The sequence below is a fragment of the Oncorhynchus gorbuscha genome, linkage group LG26, assembly GCF_021184085.1.
Source record: "Oncorhynchus gorbuscha isolate QuinsamMale2020 ecotype Even-year linkage group LG26, OgorEven_v1.0, whole genome shotgun sequence".
NCBI lineage: Eukaryota > Metazoa > Chordata > Actinopteri > Salmoniformes > Salmonidae > Oncorhynchus > Oncorhynchus gorbuscha.
The window spans coordinates 30,125,330-30,135,750 of record NC_060198.1 but is presented as its reverse complement, the minus strand read 5'-3'; positions in this window follow the sequence as shown (position 1 = coordinate 30,135,750).

Below are 10,421 nucleotides of genomic sequence, written 5' to 3'. Positions count from 1 at the left end.
TCATAGTCGTAGCACTCACTTCCGTCATCATGAAGTGCTTTGAGAGACTAGTCAAGGACCATATCACCTCCACTCTACCTGACACCCTAGACCCACTCAAATTCGCTTACCGCCCAAATAGGTCCACAGACGATGCAATCTCAACCACACTGCACACTGCCCTAACCCATTTGGACAAGAGGAATAGCTATGTGAGAATGCTGTTCATCGACTACAGCTCGGCATTCAACACCATAGTACCCTCCAAGCTCGTCATCAAGCTCGAGACCCTGGGTCTCGACCCCGCCCTGTGCAACTGGGTACTGGACTTCCTGACGGGCCGCCCCCAGGTGGTAAGGGTAGGCAACAACATCTCCACCCCGCTGATCCTCAACACTGGGGCCCCACAAGGGTGCGTTCTGAGCCCTCTCCTGTACTCCTGTTCACCCCACAACTGCGTGGCCACGCACGCCTCCAAATCAATCTTCAAGTTTGCGGACGACACAACAGTGGTAGGCTTGATTACCAACAACGACGAGACGGCCTACAGGGAGGAGGTGAGGGCCCTCGGAGTGTGGTGTCAGGAAAATAACCTCACACTCAACGTCAACAAAACTAAGGAGATAATTGTGGACTTCAGGAAACAGCAGAGGGAACACCCCCCCTATCCACATCGATGGAACAGTAGTGGAGAGGGTAGTAAGTTTTAAGTTCTTCGGCATACACATCACAGACAAACTGAATTGGTCCACTCACACAGACAGCATTGTGAAAAAGGCGCAGCAGCGCCTCTTCAACCTCAGGAGGCTGAAGAAATTCGGCTTGTCACCAAAAGCACTCACAAACTTCTACAGATGCACAATCGAGAGCATCCTGGCGGGCTGTATCACCGCCTGGTACGGCAACTGCTGCGCCCACAACCGTAAGGCTCTCCAGAGGGTAGTGAGGTCTGCACAACGCATCACCGGGGGGCAAACTACCTGCCCTCCAGGACATCTACACCACCCGATGTTACAGGAAGGCCATAAAGATCATCAAGGACAACAACCACCCGAGCCACTGCCTGTTCACCCCGCTATCATCCAAAAGGCGAGGTCAGTACAGGTGCATCAAAGCTGGGACCGAGAGACTGAAAAACAGCTTCTATCTCAAGGCCATCAGACTGTTAAACAGCCACCACTAACATTGAGTGCAACGTCTGAGCAGGGGAATGCGACCATGATGTGGTTAGCTGACAGATAAAATACCTATCCAGGTGATCTGATCTGGGCGGTGTCTGCAATGTTTGAGCAGAGGAACGTGCCCATTGAGATGAGAGCGATGCAAGACTTTGCTCTCACACAGGCACACAGAGTACCTGTGCATGTGCACGGTTGCGCTTCACACTGCTACAAAGAGGTAGCTACAGGACCAAAACAGTAGAAGTTTAGCCTCGCGCTTCAACGCTCCTGGGTTGTTGAGGAAATGTACCCACTGCTACTGTTAACTTGGTGCTTCTACGTCATCTTGCTGAGTCTACCTTTAAAACCTGACCAAACCTAACATAAACACACTGTATGAACTGACCCATCTCCTTATAGATTTAGTGCCCCACAGTGGCAAGAAGTGTCATCCCTTAAAAAAATACTAAAACTACACAACACATAAATGACTCCTAACCTTCCACACATAGGCTACTTCATGTCCATAACACTATAAACTAAATATGATCTGAAATCAAGCTGAAGCTAAACTGAATTTCAAATACAATTCTTTAAACTAATAGTTTTCATTTCTATCATAAAAACACTAAATTGATAATAACCTTGGTAGTTGTAGTAGTAGTAGTACATTGACTGTGTGAAAGTAGACTAATAGCATTAGATGTAGATTGGTAGGTTTAGCTATGCCAAGTAGGGTAGCTATTGTCGTGTTTAGTGAGTTTCTAGTTTCAAAGTTTGTCACGTGCACAGGATACAGCAGGTGTAAAATAACACAGTGAAATTAATACTTGCAAGTTCTTTCCCAACAATAAAGGATATAATAAAAAAAATATAGACTAATTATAGAAAAAATAACCTGAGGAATATATACACAATGAGCAATGATAAACAGCTATATACATGGGAGTAGTAGTACAGCGTCGATGTGCAGGAGCGATGTAATTGAGGTAGATACAGTATGTACATATAGGTAAATACCTATATGTCAACAGAACAGACAAACAGTAACAAAATATGTGATGAGTCATAGTTAACCAAACCTGCCCTGAATAACTATTTTGCATTTTTACAGCTTGGAGCTAAGAATCTGTTCAAGTCCTGTTGGTTCCAGACTTGCCATGAGGTATCAGAACAGTCTATGAGAACAGAGAACAGTCTATGACTTGGGTGGCTGAAGTCTTTGACCATTTGTATGGCCTTCATCTGACACTGACTGGTATAGAGGTCATGGATGACAGGGAGCTCGGCCTCAGAAATGTACTGGGCCGCCGTACACCCTCTGTAGCGCCTTGCGCGGTCGAATGCCAAGCAGTTGCCATGGTTTTGACCAACGGTGATGCAGCCAGTCAAGACGCTCTTAATGGTGCAACTGTAGAACTTTGATGATCTGAGGGAATATGCGGATCTTTTCAGCCTGAAAGGAAAGGCGTTGTCGTGCCCTCTTCACGACTGTGTTAGTGTGTGTGGACCATTGATAGTTCCTTAATGATGTGAACTTGAAGCTCTCAACACGCTACACTACAGCCCCATCGATGTGGATGGGGGTGTGCTCCAGCCCTCCAGTTCCTGTAGTTCACAATCAGCTCCTTTGTCTTGCTGATGTTGAGGAAGAGGTTGTTGTCCTGGCACCACACTGCCAGGTCTGGGCTTCCTCCCTCTAGGCAGTCTCATGTCCTCGGTGATCAGGCCTAACACCGTTGTGTTGTCAGGCCAAACTTTATGAAAGTGTTGGAGTCGTGCGCAGGGAGTACAGGGGGAGTTAAGCAAGCACCCCTGATGGGCCCGTGTTGAGGTCAGCATGGTGGATGTGTTTTTGCCTACCCTCACCACCTGAGGCACACCCATCCGAAGCATCATTGGCGGGGTTCAGCTGTCTGCCCACTGTGCCACCATTGGGCACATTGCCCTAGGATGAGCTACTTTTTGTAATGTTTACCATGCTTGCCAAATCAGTCTCAAAAATCAAACCGCTCATGCAATATAATATGCTTTATGTACAGTATTTGACCATTTTGTAATGATGTTGACTACTTTAACGTCTTCTCCAGAACCGCTGGACCGATCGGCACCCTAATTTGGTATATACAGTATCTATGGATGCACATCCTCAAATATATTCTAAGACCCTAGCTAAAACAATATGGCCGCTATGAGCCGATGGCTTGCATGAATGGCTTTTCCTGTCCAACAGCGCCACAATGTGGCCAAAATCAACCATACTGTACAGGTTAGCTAGACTCATATCCTTGAGCATGTGTAAATTTCATAACGGAGTCAAGCAGATCAAGAGCGTCACTGTGTAGTCGATATGAAGGTACTTGCACATGTTGAGTCTTGAAAATGTTTGCAACGCGTGTACCAAGAATGGTTAAAATACAAATATCACAGGAGTGACTTATGTACCAGACCACGCCCAAATTAATGTTTATTGGTCAGTAGCGGCCATGCTGTTTGACGCCTTGGTCCATAGAGGCCAGATATCAAGTTTAGTGCAGATCCTGCCAGAAGAGTAGCGTCGTTTTCAATAAAATCTTAAATACTGGAAAATCCATCAGGGCAGGGTATGGGTCCTTGAGGCAAATTTGTTTCTTGTGAGAGGGAGCGGGACAAGCATACCAAATTTCAGGACTCTAGTGCAAACAGGGTGAGTGGTGTGGACTTTAAAAGTTAGCATTTTTTCAATCGCTTGTTATCGTGCCAATATTTTGCCAATTGGCATGGCATGAGAGGGTGTGGCCCATGGGCCTTTACCATCATGTCAAGTTAGGCTGTCCTAGGCCTTACCATCTCACAGGAATTGGCATGTTATTTTCCTTGGAGGGGGGGGGGGCAGAATAATAATAAACAGCAAAAAATATAATAGGGTTGCAGCAGCTCAGTCATTAACATAGCAGCAGTGTTAGTGGTTGATGGGTATGTGCATTGTGAAAGTGTGCGCGCAAGAGTGTCAGTGTAGGTGAGTGTGATGTGATGTGTGGGATAGAGACCAGAGTGTGTGCATAGAGTCAGTGCAGATAGTCTGTGGATGAGGGTGGGCAGTCATTGTCAGCATTTCAAGAGTCTTATTGCTTGGGATAGAAGCTGTCTCGGGGAGTGTTGGTTTGAGACCCGATGCTAGGGTATCGCCTGCCGGAGGGTGGCAGAGAGAAAGTCCATGACTGGGGTGGCTGGAGTCTCTGGCAATTTTTAGGCCATCCTCTGACACCGCCGTCATGTGTTAGGTTGTTAGAGTGGGTTAATTTAGTGGGTTGGAGTGAGCTGTGGGGCATAATCTGTCTTGGAATGTGTTCCCCCAGTGCTATAATTATTTTCTTTTAAATGAAAGCACCATTGTAGTTAATTTAACAGTGGGACGTTAGCTTAATGAAAGTAGCTGATGCAGTTATTATAACAGCTGTACTCTCTTGATTGGTAGATGATTGGTTATTTCTGTTGTGATTTCACATTTTAATAGCATGGAAACAGACCAAGATGTCATACCCTCTAAGTTTAGAGAAAATGTAGTTGATTTGGTTACTAAATCAGCTTTATAATTTGATAAGTAGAAGATAGGGGTTCTGATTTCAGATTTGACTAGCAGAGAAGTAAACTAAGTTTTTGACTTGTTGGGAAAGTGGTCAAAGCTGATGTGTCAAAAGTGACATTTATTTACTGTTAACAAAGGTTGGAGGTCATGGGAGTTAACAATGGGAGCTTTAGAATGTTGAAGTAGTCCAATTAAAGTGGATGAAGTAATTTTAGGAGGACACAAATCTTATTTCACGAGAAACCTATTCCAGACCCGTCTGCACGTTTTAAAGTTTGAATGGAGTTTCTAGCTTAAACCGGTAAGAGGAGCAGTGTTCCAAATAACCAAGTCAGAATTAAGTTGCACATTATTTAAAGTGGAACTGCTGTCACAAGTTCCTTTAATAAGAGCTGACATGAAACATGTTAGCCCCCGGCTAATTACTGCCCTAGGTTAAGTATAGCCCGGGGCTAAGACTACACTGCACTGCACTCAACCTTACAGCGCATAATGCAGTGTTGTAGTGTGAGGGAGAGTCAACAGCTTTTTTTCTAATGGGGGCAAAAGCAGATTCTTTCATGCATATCCTCAACATGTTAGATAAATGAAAGTGTACAATAACCATACAACATAGTAGAAAGAGGAGGAAGGGAAGCGCTACTAAGGTACACAATAGTACATTTTGGTAGATAGAAGGTGCTCTTAGGTAAAAAGGGTAAGTGGTCATCAAAAAGAAAGGAGGACCAAGGCACTCTTCATATATATATATATATATATATATATATTTTTTTTTACCGACGCGTTTCAGGCAGGCATGGTCTTCGTCAGGGAGTACAAAGAAAGGAATACAATGTCCTCTTTTGAACAGCTTTTCAATTAGCCTAATTAGAAGAGGGAGTGGTTACACAATTGACTGGACACCTAGTAAAGCAATACTATACACATTAAAGGGTGAAATACTGTAGCTAAGTTATCATAAAATACAACTCCAAGCTAGAAGTATCAGAAGACTAAAGGTAGTTCTAACCTTAAATATGACTGGGTGAGGTGTCAAGAATAAGAAAGCAATATATTCCATAGTACACAGCAAAACATAACAACAGTCTAACCATAGCTGAGGGCAAAATTAAGTGTCCACACTGGATGACAGCCAATGGACCCATCACAACCCTACAGGAAGGGTAAGAAATCCATATCTTCATTTAAAACAGGGTATTTAGTGGCCTGTAGTTTGTAAATCCCAAAACTTTCCCTTTGGTTTAAGTGTTTAAGACGGTCCCCTTTTCTAAGACCGCTTAGCGGAACACAAGTACGCCATACGGGTAGGCAATGAAGACTACCCCATGGCAAGGCACTACAAGTCCCTACACCATGGCAACCCTGCCTCCCTACAAACTATGGGTATTGATCATATTCTGGCCTCTATTAGAAAAGGGGACCGTCTTACCCTAGTTTAAAATGAAGATATGGATTTTTTCACCCTTCCCTGTATGTAGGGGGTTGTGATGAGTCCATTGGCTGTCATCCAGTGTGGACACTTAATTTGCCCTCAGCTATGGTTAGACTGTTGTTATGTTTTTACTATGTTCCCCAGTGTACTATGGAATATATTGCTTTCTTTATTCTTGACACTTCTCCCAGTCATATTTAGGTTAGAACCATCTTTAGTCTTCTGATACTTCTAGCTTGGGTTGTATTTTATGATAACTTAGCTTCAGTATTTCACCACTAATGTGTATAGTATTGCTTACTAGGTGTGTTCAATCAATTGTGTAACCACTCCCTCTTCCAGTGGGCCAATTGAAAAAGCTGTTCAAAAGAGGACATTGTATTCCCTTTCTTTGTACTCCTGACGAAGGCCATACTGCCGAAACGCTCAGTAAAAAAAACTTGGTTTTCTATTGATCATGCCATACTAATAAAGGCATTTAAATTAACCATACAACATAGTTTGGGTTTAATGCTCCAAAGTCATGCTAAAGTGTACCGGCATCAGACGGCTGGTAAAAATATACATGTGAAGAGGCTCAACTAAAGTCACAGATGTTCATCATGGCTTTTACCCAATCAAAGTCTAATCTGTCGGGGATTTCATGTGTGTTAACACAGCTACAAACGCAGAGAGCAAACACTTCGACAACAGTACATAAATGTCTCGACATATTAAACAACCAGACAATAAACAACCTATTCAATTCCAGGGATTTGCATGAGAAATGGGAGTATTAGTGAACACAGACATCCTCAATATCTACTTTCAGAAGAAGACTGACTTCGAACATTATCATGTGAGTGAGAGGAAAGGAGAAGAGAGCCAAGCCCGAGAGAGCCATGTCTTCCTCTCAGTTTTGGGCATATCTGTGCTCACAATATCAAAGATTAGTACACTGTCACCCCAGATCTGCAATAAGCTAATTGCTTAATTAGCTGACCCAATTCGATAAGCTTCTTTTAGCATATTAACAAGAGCTACGTAACACATAGCTGTGATTCATGACGACTGGGTTTTATTTATGAGGTTTACAATTATGAGAGTGAAATACAAAACGTAATGGTCAATAATGCTCCTTTCATAAAAGTTCTGGAAAATAACATGTGATCATGTAAAACATTTCCAATCCATCACATATTAATGATTAGAATTCTCAGACTACTTGATATGCGCAGCTACTTTACGTCCGCTATGCGTCAGTGTCAGTGTGTTCCCGTTGAAACAATTAAGTTGAATCTGGGAATGATTTCACTGCACTCGCAAAAAATTCTGGACAATGGCGCATGAGGGTTAAACATAAAAATATTTTTCTTATTAGGTTGAAAATGGATTCATTTACATTTTCTCCTCGCATACTTTACATATACTGTATGATCTCTTGCACAGCGCAGGAAGGTTTGGGTAAAAGAGCACTATTTTGTACTAGATGAACTCATCTATATGCTAATTCATTGGCATGTAGACCTTGCTTCATTTCTCTGATTCATTCCTGTTTTACCTATTAGCTGTTATAGATGCAAAAGGAAATTGGAATATTAAAAACCAAAAAGCTGAGGGCTACAAAGCATTAGCAGTACATCACCTGTTATTATAGTCATATTAGGGTGCCACTGTTACCTTTGTTTAAGCTGCGCCTAAGAGCCAGGCTGCAAGTGAGCTTTCGTAAATAAAATGAGCCATCCCTTTAGTTAAAGTGGGACCTGGTGCACCTGACAAACCATAATGGGTACCTAAGCCGAGACAATGTCATATGGAAAGGGTCCAAAGCCTGTCTTAATATGTAAAAAAGGTTTCTTTCAGGGGCAGTCAAATCTAATGTCTCAAAGCAACTCTGTTACACGTGCCAGAACTACTGTGCAAGTTGAATACAACTAATTTTACTAAAAACGACACATGGCAACACCAACATGGGCTTATATGGGAGATGTGACGATCATATTACAACCAGAGCCTAAATGCTAATGTAATTTCTCATGAACTGGGCTTAAAGAGATCCAAATCGACCATTCGCTGATACCTACCCGTTGTGTTTAAGAGGATGACAACCTCCTCTTTATTGTCTAAGTAATTCACCAAAATTGCCACTTATAGCTGCTCAGAGTCGTGCGTTTCATCTCGAAGCTTCCTCTGGTCTTTGCTACTCATCCCAATCCGACTTCCTTCCGAAAAACGCCACCACTTCATTGTTTTGCCAAGGGAGAGATAAGACAGGGCATTGCATCAAAGCAGTCTGCCCACCAGAGAGAGAGAACAGAGCCCAGTCTCTCACTACACAGCAGCCTTCCACACACCCAAGCAGAGACACTCCACAGACATATGCAAAACTCAGAAGGAGCGTGTGTTCTAAACTGTGTCACTCATAGGCTGTCTGAGAAACAAACAACTATATATCCGTTTTGTTTTAAAGGTATTGAGTGAGAAGTGTGTTTTTTGTTTGAAAGCAAGGTGAACTTCCACATTGCACTACCCACAATTGAGCACTGTCCAGAACACATCCATGAGTCTGAAGGGAACATATTGTACCATACTGTAGAGTGCTCAGTTACACAGAAACACTGTCGAAGTTGCATTGACCTCTGACCTTAGAGGCATGGACATCAAAGGAATGGTTGATGGAAAAGGTAGTGGAAAATAGCTTTTACCAAATTAAGTAATTGCCTGACTGCAATAATTACTGTAGCATCATAATACAAATATTTACTAAAATAATTTACAAGACTTCTATTTCTACTACACATTTGTTTTACTTAATCGCCCTGCCCACAAGTTCTGAAAAATAAAGGGTAGAAAATTATTTTCCTTTGGCTGAAACGGCAAATCCCTGTCTGGATTCTGTTAAAAGGCTTAAATGTCACTAAATGCCAGGGCTGAGACTCCTGCTAACATGTAGGTCTTTAAGACAAGATGTTAAAGCGTTGAAAGTTACCTGAAATTGACGAGGTTAATATTCTTATCGCAAACTGAGGGGTTCTGTGAAAGTGGATATTGAAAAAGGGTAGACGGCACCTTAACCCTTCATTTAGAGGGTATCAAACAGGACTTATGCAGTGTAAACAGCAATGACTCATTGAATTGTTTATCACAATTTTTAGATACTGGAATACACCAGCATAATTCAAAGACATTAAATATTGTGGTGAAGACGTCACTGTCTTCATATGGGGATATCACAAAAACATTACACCAACCAAACTGTTCTTGTATAGCAGACTGGAATTCAACATTAAAAATCACTTAATACATCCCTTTACTGAACATCTGAAATGCCAAACATGTCCACAGCGGCATCTCACTTATGTTTAGCACACTTGCTGATATCAAAAAGGACCAAAGGCCAAATTCTGTTCCTAGGTTTCTTTGGAGACCATCCTCTCTGGGTTCTCAGCCAAATGTGAGTCACAGGTAAAAATACAGTGAAGTCCGTCATCCACGGAGCCAGCACATAGGCTGAGGAGAGTGAGACGTTCTGGCATCTATTAAGACTTACGTTATGTACATTGTGTTGCGAGGGGAATTTTACTGATCCACAAAACCAGCAGGAAAAGGATAAGTTCGAGAGTTTTATAAGACCCTGTGGTAAAGCAACTGCATTGCAGAATCTCTGTTAAGTTAAAAGTTGCTGTGGCGCTGAGCAGAAAGTCAGGCAGAATCCTGCATGCCCACTGATAACATGGTTGGATTAGGGACGTTTAAGGGAAGTGAAAATTATTCATTTGAGATGGATGAAAGCTGCACTTGTCAAGTCTACCAGTCATGTACTTTATATATTTAATTTCCACTAGCCAGCATACATCATTTCTCCTCAATGCAAATTTCTACACACCGAAATTGTGAGCATATTTACCTCGGCTCTCTCAAAACCTTGACACAAGAAGTATCGTCACAACAAACAAAAAAGTATTCTCCATTGAAGTAAAGCTGTGAACAAAACAATGCGATTCGGTTTGCCATATTGAGAATCTAATTGTACACATGCATTTACAATCAAATGACTAGACAAACAACTTTCATTTGAAATAATGCTTTAAGATTAAATTAATGTGGGTTAGACCGTGGTTTTAGCACATCTAATGACAACTTTTAGCACATGCTCAATTGGTTATAGTGTCAGTCCACTAAAAGTGTTGCAACTACAGTATGATGATAAATCATAAAGTCTTTCCCTTTTACTTAGTGTTGCTCTTACAGCCTAGCAACTCATAGAACATGTCGGTCTCTCTGTACAAATATTATGATCTCT